Source organism: Aegilops tauschii, unplaced genomic scaffold (assembly GCF_002575655.3).
Source record: "Aegilops tauschii subsp. strangulata cultivar AL8/78 unplaced genomic scaffold, Aet v6.0 ptg000076l_subseq_5457420:6198992_obj, whole genome shotgun sequence".
Lineage (NCBI taxonomy): Eukaryota > Viridiplantae > Streptophyta > Magnoliopsida > Poales > Poaceae > Aegilops > Aegilops tauschii.
In genome coordinates this window covers 418,466-432,504 of record NW_027332479.1, presented here as the reverse complement: position 1 = coordinate 432,504, position 14,039 = coordinate 418,466, and the positions used below count along the sequence as shown (strand labels likewise).

The 14,039-nt window shown below is 43.3% G+C and overlaps 1 pseudogene; it reads right to left on the bottom strand.

Annotated features, from left to right (window-relative positions):
* Window positions 1–1,046: 1,046 nt before the first annotated feature.
* LOC109781499 (low affinity sulfate transporter 3-like) lies at window positions 1,047–5,784 on the bottom strand (annotated as a pseudogene).
* Window positions 5,785–14,039: the final 8,255 nt, after the last annotated feature.

The following is a 14,039-nucleotide window of genomic DNA, read 5'->3' as shown; positions in this document are numbered from 1 at the left end:
AATTTATGCATTCGTTAGAGAAGAGGAAAAACAGATTCCCCTCATTTTTTATGTCCTATACCTGAAACTGCTTTTAGGTCACCAAATTTACCAATTATATGCTCCAATAAACCGAATGAAAGTGAGGGCCTATCCAGTAGGAAGCTTTAGTTTCCCTTCAACAAAGGGTGGAGCCACAGGCTAAATACGAGAACCTAAAGATATAACATTCAAAATGTTCCATGGTACCAGGAAAACCATCTAAAACCTAATAAATAAAAATCTAGCTAAATGTACATATTTGATTAATATTGCATGGATACAACAATCAAGAAATATAATGAACAAAGAGAAAATTTAAAAAGCATGCCCAATGAACGTATCAGGTTTCATGAGGCACAGATGATTGCTATTCTAACACATCACCTCTAGACTTCTGTCAGGGCAGTTAACAAAACTATTTTTCATGCAAAGTCTAATAACAAAAGTGGATTATTTTCGGTCATCGCCTTCACCTGCTGGTTATGGCATTGTTGCTTGATAGTTTTCAAACAAACTCTAATAAAAAATTTGTAGACCATATCGACTCATCAAGTTACAAACCAAACATCCGATATCAACCTTCCTAACGTGCTTCGATTCCTGGAAGAACCTGCAAACTATTCTGACCTGGAATACGACATGCATACAAACTTCGGCATCCCCTTTGAAGTCATCCATACAATTATATTTTCAGACCTGCGAATGGAAAGAATTGTGCATAAGGAGAATGCAACTCCGAATAATGTGAGTTACCTCTAGACTTCAGTCAGGGCAGTTAACAAAATCTTTTCATGCAAAGTCTAATAACAAAATTCAATACTTTTACTCAACGCCTTCACCTGCTGGTTATGGTATTGTTTGATTCTTTTCATGCAAAATCTAATAAAATAGACCATATGGACTCAACAAGTTACAAACCAAACATTCGTTCAGTATAGAACACTTACAAGGAATATAGCAGCCTTCCTAACGTGCTTCGATTCTAGGAAGAACCTGCACACTATTCTGACCCTGAAAAGCGCAAGTCAAGGGACCATTGCCATGAGCACGTACCTGCAAAGAGCAAGTCAAGGGACCATTTACAATGTAAAAATCATTATGTATTTTGGAAATGGCATAACTGATTAGTACTGTCAGGATTTTTCTTCTCAATCTAAGGAAAGGTTACAACTAACCCCATATACTGTGAGAACCTTTCTGCATCGACAATATATATACTCTCATTATCTTCCATTGATGCAATGAAGAGCATGAAGACAATCTGTTCTAAGTTTGTCATGAAATGGATCTTTTCCTATACCATAGAAGAGATGGAACATGTATAAGAAACCCAAAACAGAACTGACATCATTGCAGATGACCAAGAAGAATCCAAGGCTTGTTCGATCAAAGTTTTGAATTCTAAAGAAGAATCAAAGCAACTTCATGTTAAAAAATGTAACATAAGAGTGTTTGTTCCTACATTCTCTTTAAGCCTATAGATGATGGAATTTTTAGGCTGTACGCACATTCCTGAGTTGATTTTTTGCAGCCATTCCCGAGTTGAGTTTTAGGCTCTACTCTCTTATAGTACTATTTACTTATCCAAATAGCCATTCCCAAGTTGACTTTTTGCAGCACTTAACCAGGTGAAGTGCAAAGGTCTAAAGTAGCAAAAATTGAGTCAGAGTTGAATAAAATATAATAAAATAAAATAAATTTGACTGCAGAAGACCACATAGTACACACAGAACGACAGCATCTCCTACCATGTGTGTGGTTCCCGACATATGAGATGTGCATTTTGCACTGGTTGTATGTTGTAACATACACATTAAGGTTGGTCTCCAATAGAGCATGTGTGAACTAACAAAGTTGATCCTTACTGAACAAAGGGCATTCATATAGTATATATATGTAACCAGTAATCGAAACTATTCTAAATTATCTCTAGGTCAACTCTTTCCATTGACTTGGAGATTTTTTCGACAAAAGTACAATATGATGCCCATCAGTAAATCACTCCACCTGTATGCCGGGAGACGCTAGCTCCTTGTGCAGTGCCAATGTTCGCCGCGTATGCAGACCAGAATCATAACTGAATCACATATGTCTTTGGAATTTTCAGTATAAGTTTAGCAATTATAAAACTTCTCTGTAGAAGCTTACTTGACATGTCAAAGACAACTGATTGAACCCTTTCCCTGACCTTCTCATTGGATGTGTCCACTTCTTCCCTTACTCATTCCATGATCCTGAATTAACAACACCCGTGTGAGCACTCACATCAAACTTTACACAATGTGAGGTTTGCTTTAATTTATCATATTGGCACCTTTCTTTGATGAAAGTCGCACCGTTGAAGCGGAGGAAGGACGTCGTATGACTTGTACGGCTGGTATTCGGGATGCCATGGGGTACTGCCTGACGCTACAAAAGATGTTTGTTCTTTGTAGCCTGCCTAGAACCTCCTCCTGAGCCAGAGTGAATGGATGATGATCTTTGCAAAGGATATGGCAAGTTGCAACGATCATTCCTAAGAAACTCAGAGAACTGGAAGATACAATGCATACATGATTCAATCGATCATTCAGATCAAGGAAATATCGATCGACTCCGAGCCTCCATGGACCCAAAGAGCATGCGGACGAACGCGCCGAGGCATATGAGTTAGTCCATCTTGTCGACTCTCCATATGCTGCAAGCTTCTGTGATGTCAATCAGTCCAGGGAGTGCCCGCAGAATGATGGAGGCTAGCGCTACCATGGGCATGTAGTAGAGGAGCTTCACAAAGAACTACAAAACGATGAACACCATGACGGACGTGACAAAGTTGGAAACCGTCGACCTGGCGCCGGCACTGAAGGACACCGTGGCATGAGAAAAGGAACCTGCAAACGTTTGTTAGACACGCTGCCACACATATTTTTTTTCCAGAAGATTTATAGGCATTAGTCGATCACTTGTTGCCACATAGCACGAGGATAAAGATCCAGCGACATTTGAGAACCCCATGGCTATCATATCCTTGTTCCCGTTGAGCTTATACACTCTAATCGTGGTGAAAGATTGTCTGGCGGCAATGGCTTTCTAAAACAGGCAACATGCACAAACTTGTTCGATCAGTTCAACCTTCATTTCACCGTGAAAACAAACACCTGCTGAATTTTGTGTACGATGATGATTTACAATGAGCACGATGACCACACAGATGATGGTGATCTTGGCGCATTCAGCGGCGTAGGGGGCGCTGAGCTGTATCTACTTGACGGAGCTCAGTTTCAGGCTGTCGTGCACCTCGTGGATGATCTTCACGCCGTCCTTGTCAGCTTTCGTGGTGTAGACCATGGCCGTGGGCAAGATGACCGAGACCAGAAGTGGAATCGCTGAAAAGCTTCTTGTACTTACTCCCCTGTGATTCCAGCATATTGTATTATACGATCACTCATGTTAGCAAGAAGAGTATTGCAATCTAGTAAGTGAAGTAGTGGAAGATAGCATAGTTAATTTGTTTCTTCTTCCGATGAAGCATGCGGCCAGGATGAATGTGCAACAAAATTCAGGTTCAGAACTTAGAAATAAAATGTTGCACTGCAATACATGAGCGACACATGAACACAAGAGATAACATTAGGAACTCAGAAATAGACAAACTAAATTTCTGGTTCAAAGATCAACACACGAATTCAAAGAGAAACTGGGAGACGGTCAAGCCAAACTCAGAGGAGAAGACATGGACCTTGACAACGAATCTCGTGTCGGCACATGTTGATCTTGCACATCGGCACCCATCATACACCACCACTACAACTGCCGCAAGCACTGAACGTGCGCCCCACCACGAGCGGTCGTGGTGCGCTGCCGCTCCCACCAGCTAGCCCCACAGCATGCCGGTCGCCGTCACCGTCGCCATGATTCGTCCCACGGTGGTGCATCAGATCTGGAGGAGGACGCCGGCGAAGAAGAGGGGTCTTGGCTGAGAGTGGAGATGAAGGGCCGGGGAGTGGGAGGGGGCGGCGGCATGTGCGCGTGTGCTTTTTGCCCTAACAAGGGTGTACAAGAGGGGAGGAAGGACCTGAGGGGTGGGATGTTTTTTCGGTTCCTGTGGTTGAGTAGGCTGTATTGGAGGGCTCGTTAGGCCGAAAAAATCAGAAAGGATCGATGGTGGGATAGAAAAATCGGAGGGGGGTGATCGTTCGAGGGGGTGGGGAATGAAAGGAATGAACGAACAAACGTCCTACGGACTGCTTACTTAGTAGTAGAGATCACAATTATCCCGATCACAAATATATGGTTATAGGAATCAAGTCCTCATACGCATGCCTATTTTTATTATCAGTTTTGCTAAAGCACATCTAAGTCCTATGGCATTGATCTTATGTTGAGATTCGTGTGGATATTTTCTTTTTTCCTCTTTATGCTTGATTCACTCATTTAGATGTGCAATAACTAGAGCACATCTCGATGTGCCCTAGACACACCTAGGTGTTTCAACAGCAAAGTCCTTGTGGAAACCTCGTCACAAGTGCACGTCCTCTCGTGGGTTTGATAATTCAGGGTCACTCCTTGGGGAAAGAGGTGGGAACTTTTCTGCTATCTATTACCAGATCACTAAAGGTACTCCTCACATGTTCCACTACAGCTTAGTCACTTCAACAACAATATCTCAACTCCTAATGGGGGAGTCCGTTGTTGTTTTGTCTCGTTAGCCTCGCATCGAACAATGCCTCCCCCACCGAACATTGCCTTCCCATTGTTTTTTTGCCATCTCCGCCACAAAACCGGTGGGTAAATAACCAGGAAGAAAAACATCACAATAAAAACCAGCAAGGGGGGGCCGAATTGGACTAGGGGCCCAAGTAGGATTCCTCCTACTTGGGCGCGCCCTAGACTGCCTGCCTCCCTCTCCCTCCTTTATATACGTGGGGAGGGCACCCCTAGAACACACATCAATTGTTCCTAGCCGTGTGCGGCGCCCCCCTCCACAGTTAACACCTCGGTCATAATCCTACTTGGGCGCGCCCTAGACTGCCTGCCTCCCTCTCCCTCCTTTATATACGTGGGGAGGGCACCCCTAGAACACACATCAATTGTTCCTAGCCATGTGCGGCGCCCCCTCCACAGTTAACACCTCGGTCATATCGTCGTACTGCTTAGGCGAAGCCCTGCGCCGGTAACTTCATCATCACCGTCGCCACGCCGTCGTACTGACGGAACTGTCCGTCGTCCTCAACTGGATCAAGAGCTCGAGGGACGTCATCGAGCTGAACGTGTGGTAAACGCGGAGGTGCCGTACGTTCGGTGCTTCGATCGGTTGGATCGCGAAGATGTTCGACTACATCAACTGCGTCACTAAACGCTTCCGCTTTCGGTCTACGAGGGTACGTGGACACACTCTCCCCGCTCGTTGCTATGCTTCTCCTAGATAGATCTTGCGTGATCGTAGGATTTTTTTTAAATACTACGTTCCCCAACAGTCTCTCGTCACACCATCTCACACAAGGCGGTGGTGGCCTCTTTCTCTCATCGTTGGTCAGTGATCCGGCCGCATCCCGTCCGCCATGAGAAAGAGAGGATGTGCATCGTTTCTTCGTTCGACGGTGTTGAGGCAGCACGTCCCGATCTGCCGTACCCGCGGTTCTCTCTGACCAAGCTCCGGCGACGCAGGGCCTTCGCCACTTGCTCGCTGCCGCAATATGGGCAGATCCCGGCTGCCGGCGCCCTCCTAGTTTCATCCCGACGAACCTCAGTTACAACTTCCTCCAGCCTTGCTCCGCTGCCCATCTTCCCACGTTGCTGCATGTGGATCTTCTTTAGTTGCTTGCTTAAAACGTATCTCGGCCGGTGTACTTTCCATCTTGCAATCTCGTCCTCAAACCATTTTTGATAAACCACCATGCTGCTATCTTTCCCTTATTACATGGAATATGCTTATTTATTGTCGGCGTATGTGTCTTCAACTCGTGTTATTGGGCAGTAATTGTTTCCTTTCTACCTCGTTTTGCAAACAGGGTTGCCCATTTCACCTCGTTGCTATTGCGACCTTTTGGTGAACTGCACAAATCACTTTTTTCTTAAGAGTGTTTTGTGTAGTTCCGCCAAAATGTCACACGGGCAACTTTTTTACATTTCTATGGGACTGCAGAAAGGGAGATTGGTTTTGCTATCCTCCTCATCCAACTCCGTGCCTAATCTTCTCCAACAAGTAGTTTGTCCTAAAGAGAGATCACAGAGGTGATCGGCTTCTATTTGTGTGTGTTATGTTTCATCATCTAGTTCCATTATTATTGTAATCACACTGACTGGATATCTTTGCAAACAGGGATGGTCAGCTCGATTTTAGTGGAGTTGCACAAAATGATCGGATTGTGGTGTCCTCCATACACCTCCTTTTTGGCTACAGAGCTGGGTGAAACTAGCTGCCAACCAATGAACACTGTGCCCAGGAAATGGAGCCATGCCTATGAACAACATCGATCAATTTTTTTTATTTGTACACCTTCTCCCAACTTTGTCTTCAGTTGTGATGTGTGAATATTGGCGATGATCTGCGAACCATTGAGATGCATTAGCCGCCATGGTAGTTTCATTTGTATTTGATGGAATGTTGTAACGAGATAATCTTGAGGAAAGAGGACACATGAATCCTAAGTTGAAACCTTTTTTTTTCCAGCGGGAACCAAAGTTGAAACCTTCATAGCATCACAGAAAAATTCATTAAAATTATGCGTACATATAAACAAATCCTGAAGGATTGACATCAATGCTAGAAAGAATTCAACTTCGTTTCGCCAACATGTGGGACATCCTTCATCCGGCTCCACCTGCCATGCAGTAATATGGAGTGCACAACTGCAGGGAAAGATTCACCCCGATCATTGTGCCGTAGTAGTAATGACTAGTGAGCAGTCAAATCACAGAGCCCCACCTTCACCACAGTAAGTTGCTCGGACGAAGAAACCATCATTTCTCTATTCGTTGAATCCGCTGGTACTCTCATATTCCCAGAGTAATAAGTTGCTCGGGCGAAGCAACCATCACTTCACCTTTCCCATAGTAAGTACTAGTACCTCCTTTTTTACTCTAGAAACAACCACACGCGAATATTGGATGGTAGCAGCACAACAACTTAATCAAAAATCAGAACCAACCAATGAACTACTACTAATGGTGAGCGTTTGCTAGTATCATGTACTCCGTCTGTCCATGCATATAGGGTTTAATGCGTTTTCCGAGACTAACTTTGGCCCTGTTTGGATCCATGGGCTAGAGTTAGTTTGAGCTAGTTGGGGCTCAAATAGCCCTGAAGTATCCAAGCATGAGGATTAAATTGGAGCAGGTTGCACCAAACCCACCAAAATAAAACTATCCCACCCAAGAGGTGCTAATTGGAGATAGTTCTCATTGGGCCCACTGAAAAAATCAGTTTTCTCTCTCCATCAAGTGCATTCATTGTCAATCTAACCCTGTCACCCAAACACCTCTTTGGCTACAGTTAGTTCAGGGTTAGTTATGAGTTAGTCTAACCTCTAGCTAAGTTAGAGTATCCAAACAGGAGCAGTATAGGACATGCAAGTTGTTCAAAGCATACAGTCAAATTCGTACGTGAAAGAATTTTTTTAAACGGAACGTGAAAGGATCTTCGAATGATATAATTTTCAAATTATATAAAATCTTATCAATAGTCAAAGGCATCCTCGAAGAATACATTCAGCCCTATATAAAATCTTATCAATAGCCAAAACCAAGTGTTATTACTACACCAAACAAGTTCAAAACGAGAAACTGGAACCACTCACGGCACGGCACGCCTGTCTCGTTTGGTCCATCGGTCAAAGCGATTCCTCTTCTTGGAATAACAATAGAGTACAGTAATTTTTTTAGAATGCACTTGGCATGTCGCTAACATGTGATGAGTTAACCGACCTCAATAGACGGCAAAAACGCCAGCCCTCCACACTTTGAGAGAGACGAGGAGCGAGAAGCAATACGGGCTGCTGGATTACTAGAGCCAGGTGCCGCATGGAGGCCAAGAAATATGGTGATAGCATGGGTTGGCCATGTACAGTATGATGTAACTACACTGGGCTGTCATGTTTCGTACTCTTCCGGTCTACTATGGAGATGATTGGTTGATTTTATATCGCTGAATAATATAAAATATTATGAGTGCAGACGCTCCACCACGAGGTTCCTTCTCGGTCGTCGGGCGTGCATGTAATGCTATTAATTAGCAAATAAACATTCTTGTTTCTTGACATATCAGCCAATAAGAGATGTGGGCGTGCATGTTTTCAATGACTCGAGACTACCAAACACGACATGCAGTGGTTAGTTCATTGCATGCAATGCTATTAATTAGCAAATAAACATTAAGTTTTCTTGTTTTTTCCTCCTTCTTGGTCACGGTGCACAACCAAAGATGACTTAGGCTGCCTGTAATGGGAGTATCATAGGTAGTATCATGCATGCCAACTAAGCACTTTTGATGAGGTGACATAGAATTAAATGAAGAAAGAGATGCTTGAGTATCATATCGTGATATTGTATCATATTAAATGATGCGCTACTTTGTGTCATGCATGATAATAAATGTAGCCCTCTATGATACTAACATATGATACTATGCATTACAAATGTAGTATCATACACTAGTATCATATGCATGATACTAGTATATGATACACCCCATTACAACCAGCCTTATTCACCTGGACGGAGGGAGTAATATATAATATTATGAGTGCAGACGCTCTACCGTGAGGTTCCTTGCTCCTTCTCGGTTGTCGGGAATCTATGAGGTGAGTGTTTGGTTCAAGCCACACCTTAGTCAAGCCACACTTGGACCCCACATGGCATACACACAAAAAAATAAGGCAAGATTCCCTTAAGCTTTCCAACTTGTGGCTCTCATTTTGATGAACTAACCTTAGGCAAGCTTGGCAAAAATGTGTGGCAAAGTGTGGCATTGCTAGGCCTACCACCAAACAGCCCCTTTGCCACAACTAACCTTAGGCAAAGTGTGGCTGCCACAAAAAGTGTGGCTATGGCCACCACAAGTGTGGCAAGATTTGGCAAAAAATTGAGCCTATGACATGTGGACCATATAACGAGAGAAGTGTGGCAAGCCACAAGTGTGGCAATGAATCAAACACATGTCTAAGATGTTGTGGCATGACTAAGGTTAGACGCGGCAACCTTAGGCTGGGAACCAAACAGGCCCTATGTTCTCCCACTTTTTTAGTGAGCTTTCTTCATCCTTTGCCAACACGCGGGACATCTAGCATCAAGGTGCATGTGTCATGCAAGAAAATGGAGATAAGCAGTGCGTAAGTGAGTCGTGCACTTCGATGGCACCTAGTACAATACTACGCAATATTTTTTCTCCTCGATGGCACGTGAATAGTGCATGTACTCAATGACGGAGCACGGGATGGTAGCCATGGACATGGTCGACCCTTTTTGGAGAGAGTACTAAATAACTTTGATGTGTCTTGTCAACTCGCAGAACGACGAGCTCCCTCGCCAACGTGTGCGTGGTGGCTCGCAGCACGAGGAGAAACTTTTGCTTACAAGCGGTGGACGTGCAACAGTTCATTTGGTGTCAGATTGCTAGAAGTACTACTGTTGTACCATCATTATTGTTCGACTTCCGGAAGAGGAGAAGAGCCAAGCGCAAGGTCACCTACTAACCTAGTACTACTAAATGAACTGTTGCACGGTTAATTAATATAGGCGGCTCTTGCAGCGGCACATCATTAATATAGTGCTCTTGCAGCAGCGAGTACTCTCTTCGTAAAGAAAAATAAAGGATTGGAGTGGCATGTCCACTTGAATCCCATAGCATTAACACACAGTGGTCCCCTAAAAACCAAGAGTGTTTGACATAGGAAAAACAAAGGAAGTGAAAAAAAGTTGGGTGGATGCTAGATTGCCAATTAACACATGATTACATGGTAAAGAAATCTTATAGCATTCTATCCTATGAATCAAACGACCAATATAGGTAGCACATTGTTGCCTCTCATCGACCTCCTTTGCAGGAGTTTTCTTCTAGTAGTGGCGGAGCTTAGGCCAAGGACACAATTGATTTTCAAGTAGGGCTCGATTAACTCAACTATGTCTCCTAGCTAGCAGCGCCCACCTGCAAATGAGTGCCACCATGAGCTGCGCGACAATGATAGAGGCTTTGGCAGGACCAGAGGTAGGCGGGCGATGAGCCGACGAGGTAGCCCGACGACCCCTTGAGCTTGAAAGGCACCCGCATGATCTCCTCTCCTCGTAGGGAAGGTCGGGGTCCATTGGGTACATCTCCGACGACATCTGCGGCTTCCGACGGCATCATTGCCATTTCATTAGTGTAAATAATTAGTCAATTCCTAGTCAACCATCAAAACCGCCTAAACTCTAACATGTGAACACTAAAACCGGTCAAGGGGGTGATATACCCGGTTTTATAGATTTGAGGGTAAAAATCGTACCAAAATTGACTTTGGGGGGTAATTTGTCCATCAACTTACATTTGGGGGTGAAAAATATACTTCTTTCAATTGTCCGCTGGTCAGAGTATTCTTTTTAGATTTATAACATGTGGGACCGAGTGTGAGGGAACCGACCTCAATCGACGGAAAAATCGCCTGCCGGACACACTTTGAGAGAGACGAGGAGCAAGAAGCGATACGGGCTGGTCGTGTCATGCAAGAAAAATGGCTGGTCGCATGTTTAAAACTTGCTGTACTATAGTAGAGGTAGATGTAGATGTAGATGTAGTGTAGACGTAGATGCAGATGTTGATGTACATGTTGAGATGTAGAGATAAGTGAGACTCACCAACGGTCACAAACGTAGGCCGAGTACGTGCACGAATCACCCACAAAAAAAGGAGTACGTGCACGAAGAGAAAAATTGCACGCACGGACGCACGTCGCTGTGCCTCATTCCCGAACACACGTGCGCGGGTACATAGTGGAGCTCATTTCTGGATGAAAAGGCAGCTCACGTGATAATTTGACACGTTTGGTAGTTGTTCACTTAGTGGAGGGTCGGGAACCACGCGTGGATGAATCAAAGTTCGACCACGACGCTATTACCTCTTGAGCATGGGTTGGTTCTCCCTTGAAGAGAAAAGGGTGATGCAGCAAAGTAGCTTAAGTATTTCCCTCAGTTTTTGAGAACCAAGGTATCAATCCAGTAGGAGACTACACGCAAGTCCCTCATACCTGCACAAACAAATAAGAACCTTGCAACCAACGCGATAAAGGGGTTGTCAATCCCTTCACGGCCACTTGCAAAAGTGAGATCTGATAGAGATAATAAGATAAATATTTTTGGTATTTTTATGATATAGATTGAAATGTAAAGATTGCAAAATAAACGACGACAGAAATAGCTAATTAAAGAGAGATTAATATGATGGACGATAGACCCGGGGGCCATAGGTTTCACTAGTGGCTTCTCTCAAGATAGCAAATTCTACGGTGGCTGAACAACTTACTGTTGAGCAATTGATAGAAAAGCGCATAGTTATGAGAATATCTAGGCATGATCTTGTATATAGGCATCATGTCCGCGACAAGTAGACCAAAATGATTCTTCATCTACTACTATTACTCCACACATCGACCGCTATCCAGCATGCATGTAGAGTATTAAGAACAGAGTAACGCATTAGGCAAGATGACATGATGTAGAGGGATAAACTCAAGCAATATGATATAAACCCCATCTTTTTATCCTTGGTGGCAACAATACAATACGTGCCTTGCTGCCCCTGCTGTCACTGGGAATGGACACCGCAAGATTGAACCCAAAGCTAAGCACTTCTTCTATTGCAAGAAAGATCAATCTAGTAGGCCAAACCAAACTGATAATTGGAAGAGACTTGCAAAGATATCAAATCATACATATAAGAATTCAGAGAAGAACCAAATATTGTTCATAGATAATCTTGATCATAAACCCACAATTCATCGGATCTCGGCAAACACACCGCAAAAAGAATTACATCGAATAGATCTCGAAGAGAATCGAGGAGAACTTTCTATTGAGATCCAAAGAGAGAGAAGAAGCCATCTAGCTAATAACTATGGACCCGAAGGTCTGTGGTAAAGTACTCACAACTCATCGGAGAGGCTATGATGTTGATGTAGAAGCCCTCCGTGATCGATTCCCCCTCCGGCGGAGCGCCGGAAAAGGCCCCAAGATGGGATCTCACGAGTACAGAAGGTTGCGGTGGTGGAAATAGGGTTTCGTGGTGCTCTCGGATGTTTTCGGGGTATATGAGTATACATAGGCGAAAGAAGTAGGTCGGTGGAGCCACGAGGGGCCCATGAGGGTGGGGGCGTGCCTACCCCCCTGGGTGCGCCTCCCTACCTCGTGGCCGCCTTCTTGCTTCCTTGACGTCCACTCCAAGTCTCCTGGATTGCGTTTGTTCCAAAAATAACTCTCCCGAAGGTTTCATTCCGTTTGGATTCTGTTTGATATTCCTTTTCTGCGAAACACTGAAATAGGCAAAAAAAAACGGCAATTTGCACTGGGCCTTTGTTAGTAGGTTAGTCCTAAAAATAATATAAAAGTGCATAATAAAGCCCATTAAACATCCAAAATAGATAATATAATAGCATGGAACAATAAAAAATTATAGATATGTTGGAGACGTATCAAGCATCCCCAAGCTTAATTCCTGCTCGTCGTCAAGTAGGTAAATGATAAAAACAGAATTTTTGATGTGGAATGCTACCTAGCATAATTCTCAATGTAATTTTCTTTATTGTGGCATGAACGTTCAGATCCGAAAGATTCAAGATAAAAGTTTAATATTGATATAAAATAATAATACTTCAAGCATACTAACAAAGCAATCATGTCTTCTCAAAATAACATTGCCCAAGAAAGTTATCCCTAAAAAATCATATAGTCTGGCTATGCTCTATCTTCATCACACAAAATATTTAAATCATGCACAACCGCGATGACAAGCCAAGCAATTGTTTCATACGTTGGATGTTCTCAAACTTTTTCAATCTGCACGCAATACATGAGTGTGAGCCATGGACATAGCACTATGTGAAATTGAATGGTGGTTGTGGAGAAGATAAAAAGGAGAAGATAGTCTCACATCAACTAGGCGTATCAACGGGCTATGGAGATGCCCATCAATACATATCAATGTGAGTGAGTAGGGATTGCCATGCAACAGATGCACTAGAGCTATAAGTGTATGAAAGCTCAACAAAAGAAACTAAGTGGGTGTGCATCCAACTCGCTTTCTCACGAAGACCTAGGGCATTTTGAGGAAGCCCATCATTGGAATATACAAGTCAAGTTCTGTAATGTAAAATTCCCACTAGTATATGAAAGTGACAACATAGGAGACTCTCTATCATGAAGATCATGGTGCTACTTTGAAGCACAAGTGTGGTAAAAGTATAGTAACATTGTCTCTTCTCTCTTTTTCTCTCATTTTTTTATTTGGGCCTTTTTCTCTTTTTTTATGGCCTCTTTTTTTCTTTTTTTTTTCTTTTCGTCTGGAGTCTCATCCCGACTTGTGGTGGAATCATAGTCTCCATCATCCTTTCCTCACTTGGGCCAATGCTCTAATAAGGATGATCATCACACTTTTATTTACATACAACTCAAAAATTACAACTCAATACTTAGAACAAAATATGACTCTATGTGAATGCCTCCGGCGGTGTACCGGGATATGCAATGAATCAAGAGTGACATGTATGAAAGAATTATAAATGTGGCTTTGCCACAAATACGATGTCAACTACATGATCATGCAAAGCAATATGACAATGATGAAACGTGTCATAACAAACGGAATAGTGGTAATATATCTCGGAATGGCTACGGAAATGCCATAATAGGTAGGTATGGTGGCTGTTTTGAGGAAGGTATATTGTAGGTGTATGATACCGGTGAAAGGTGCGCGGTATTAGAGAGGCTAGCAATGGTGGAAGGGTGAGAGTGCGTATAATCCACGGACTCAACATTAGTCATAAAAAACTCCCATACTTATTGCAAACATCTAT